Source organism: Lathyrus oleraceus, chromosome 6 (assembly GCF_024323335.1).
Source record: "Lathyrus oleraceus cultivar Zhongwan6 chromosome 6, CAAS_Psat_ZW6_1.0, whole genome shotgun sequence".
Classification (NCBI taxonomy): Eukaryota; Viridiplantae; Streptophyta; class Magnoliopsida; order Fabales; family Fabaceae; genus Lathyrus; species Lathyrus oleraceus.
This window is the reverse complement of record NC_066584.1, coordinates 515,261,120-515,265,095: the sequence shown is the minus strand read 5'-3', so window position 1 is coordinate 515,265,095 and position 3,976 is coordinate 515,261,120.

Here is a 3,976-nt window from a genome sequence, read left to right as displayed (position 1 = left end):
CTCAACTGACTCCTCATGCGGCTGTATAGTCCTTTCTTCTTGTAGTAACATTCTGGCAAGTTCTTCAGGTACTTCACAATCTTCCTCACTTCCATCTTCGGCTCGGTAGATCGGATTTTCAAAGTCATAATGAACAGTAGTAGAACTATTATCAACAGGATCCAGAGTGGATAGGGATCTGCAATTCGTTACGTGCGTGTGTGTAAGAAAACATAGCTCGTTTGAAAGATAATAGGAAAGACAAAGAGCGCAATATTTGAATGCAAAACGTCCATTGATTTATTGAATATAAATATGCTTATGAAAATGACAAAACCCTTAACAAATTAGCTATTGTGCCTCGGGCATAGACACAATGCTTTAAGAAGTTTGATTGTAAAAGAAAATTAAAATTTGCAATTCTAGAATAAACAATAACAATTACTCCTGACTAAAGGAAATCGGGATAATGTCTTCAGTCTTCCAATTGTTGAGTCCGTCACCAATAGTTGGGAAAATCCAGCTATCCAAGTCGCAATCACTATCAGCATCTTCCATAGCATTAATCTGATTTTTGACTATCTTTCCAGAGTTAAACCCCAGGCCAGCTTTATCAGACTTGTACGGTACATTGATCAGTTGACCCCAACCAGCACGATCACCATTTTCAATCGCGGCTTGAGCATCTTTCAGAGAGATCATGACAGGGGGAGCACGAACAACCTTGGGCACAAGGGGAGTTGGCTTAAGGACAGGACTGGGTGGAGGAACCACTTCAAATGACTGAGAAGGAGTCTCAAAGAATTCACCATCCATCTCAACGTATTTGAAGGCTTGCACACTACTGACAATATACTCTTCTTCTCCACATACAGTGACAACCATGCCTGCTATTGGATACTTCAGCTTTTGATGAAGCGACGAAGCTACCGCACCTGCCCCATGGATCCAAGGGCGCCCCAACAAGCAGGAGTAGGCGGGACGAATGTCCATCACGTGAAAGGTAGTGTTGAAGACTTGAGGTCCTATCTTGATAGGGAGAACCACTTCACCATAGACAACACTCTTCGCACCATCGTAAGCACGCACCACAACATCACTAGGTTTCAGTTCAATGCCTTTGTAGTCAAATTTATCGAGTACAGCTTTCGGGAGCACATTCAAGGAAGAGCCGTTGTCGATCAACACGTGAGCCAGGGTGATCCCCTCGCACTCGATGGAGATATGCAGAGCTTTATTGTGATTCTTTCCTGCTGGCGTCAGGTCAGCATCGGAAAAGCCTAGGCCATTGTCAACAGTCAAATTAGCAACATAATGTTCGAATTGATCGACGGATGTTTCTTGAGGCACATGAGCGGTCTTCAAGAATTTCATCAATGCATTGGCATGGGATTCAGAGGATAATAACAAGGACAACATTGAGATTTTAGACGGAGTATGCCCCAATTGTTCCACTACATCAAAATCGCTCTTACGGATGATTTTCAGCATCTCTTCCATTTCCTGTTTGGCAACATCTTCAGAAGTAACTTCGACCGATGTCTCTGACTGAGGAGGATTGACTGGTCTTTTTCCTCGAATTTCGGGAGCGGGAGGTGAGATTTCTGGGGAGTAGATCCTTCCACTTCGAGTAACTTTACTAGTCCCCACAATATCATTAGGATTAGCAGAACTACCAACTTGCTTTATGCCATGGATGTAAACGTCGCCTCCATAGTTCCACGGAATAGCTTTGCTGGAGGAATATGGCACGGGGCCAGGTGCGGTAATAATCAGGGGAGCCACTTTGGGCTCAGCGGTAATCTTCACAGGCACTCTAGTAGCGGTAATCTTCAGTGGAGCTTTGGACCTAGCGATCACAGATACCTCTTCAATAGAGTTGTCCACCTTAGGAACCCTTTCAAATAGAATTGTACGATCATCCATCAGCCGTTGAATGCCGTTCTTCAACTTCAAACAATCATTGGGTCGGAGTACACAGAGATCGCAATCTTCAGCACAACCTGGAAATAAACCAGCTTGCAATAAATTCTTCTTAACGATCAAGAGAGGAGATGCTAAATCAGCAACGTCAGTAACGTGAGAATTGTCGTCCACAACATTAACATTCTGGTCATGATTAGGCATAGGTGTTGTGATGACATTGGGGGTCGCCGGAGGATCAAATTCAATTTCTCCAGCGTCGATCATATCCTGAATCTTGTTCTTCAACAACCAGCAATCATTCGTATCATGCCCGGGGCTATCGGAGTGATAGGCACACCTGGCGTTGGGATTATAACGAGGAGAAGTAGTGTTGGGATTTGCAGGAGGGCCTCTGAGGGTAATCAAATTGGCCTTTAACATACTCTGCAGTGCTTGGGTTAAAGTCATATTGATCTTGGTAAACTGTCTTCTCGACCTGTCTTGTCTGTGTTGGAAGTTCTGAGATGGCGGTGCGGCAATTGTAACTGCCCCAACAGTATGGTCACGATTCTTCTTGTTATGCTTCCTCTCACTGTACACAGCATTTGATTCATTCTTTCCCTGATAGGACTTTTTGGTGCTTGCAGAAGTAGCTGCCTGTATCTTTCCACTTCGAATGCCGCTTTCAACCCGTTCACCTGTCAAGATAAGTTCAGTGAAACCTGACGAGGAACTTCCCAGTAGATGGCTGTAGAATGGGCCAGTCAGTGTACCCATGAACATGTCCACTAACTCTCGATCAGTCATAGGGGGTTTGACTCTGCCAGCCAAATCTCTCCACTTTTGAGCATATTCTTTGAAACTTTCTTTAGAGCCCATAGTCATATTTTGTAGCTGTAGCCGAGTAGGCGCTAACTCAGAATTATACTGGTAGTGCTTGTAGAAAGCTGTTGCTAAATCAGTCCATGTGCGGATGTTAGAGCTCTCAAGCTGATAATACCACTCTAACCGTGTGCCAGACAGACTCTCTTGGAAGAAATGGATCCACAGTTTCTTATCAGTAGTGTGCGGCTGAATCTTTCTCACATAAGCCCTTAGATGCATCTGAGGACAAGAGGCACCATCATACTTAGTGAAAATGGGAACCTTGAATTTGCGGGGAATGACCACATCAGAGACCAGACCCAAGTTTTCGAAATCCAGACCGGGCACTTTCTGCCCCTCCATAGCTAGCATACGTTCTTCCAGCAACTTGTACTTATCATCCTTCGGAGAGTACTGTTCATGTTCATAATCTTCATCGTCGTCCTCAGAATTGACGAGATTAGGATTCTCATCTTCCGAATCATTCTCGGTCTCTTCTTCTGAATCCTTCAGAATTCTAATCTTGACTCCTGTAACCTGTCCCTTAAGCCTTCTCCCCGGGTTGATGTAACCCACAGGTTTCTGGTCCTTCTTCTTCTCCATCAAAAGAGCTTTCAGTTCTTCCTGCCCCTTAGATAAGCTCAGCATCATTTCCTGGAATTGAGCATTCTGGGCCTGGAGATCTTTGACAGTTTGTTCGAGAGCCATTGTTCAATCTGTTTGAATCTGCTGGAATCTGTTTGATAGGAAAATCGTGAGAACACTGATCCTTTAGAATACCTGTTATGCGATGCAATGCAATGTATGAAATGTTTTCAAGGACTTTCGGGATTTAACTTTGCATAAACTAACAAAAAGAGCTTTTTTTTTCTTTCTCTTTGTTTTTTTTTTTGCTTTTGTTTTTTGTTGTTTTTTTTTAGCAAGTTAAATCCCTAAATCCTTGAAATGGTTAGTACAATGCCATGATGTTATGATGTTATGTTGTTATGATGTCATGTTGTTAGATAAATAACAAGCACAAGCAAGTCACACAACAAACATTCCTAGGTCTTAAGGCTTGCGTGAGTTCCATAGGTAAATACCCTCCCCACTGAAGTTTGGTTGGTTCAACCTGTCTTAGAATAGTAACCGGGTTCTAGAATGATCTCAAATCATTGACCTTTCCTTAAGTCCACTTCAGTGCAACACCAAGTGGTTGACCGAAGCTTCCCTAAAGTCCAATCTCAAA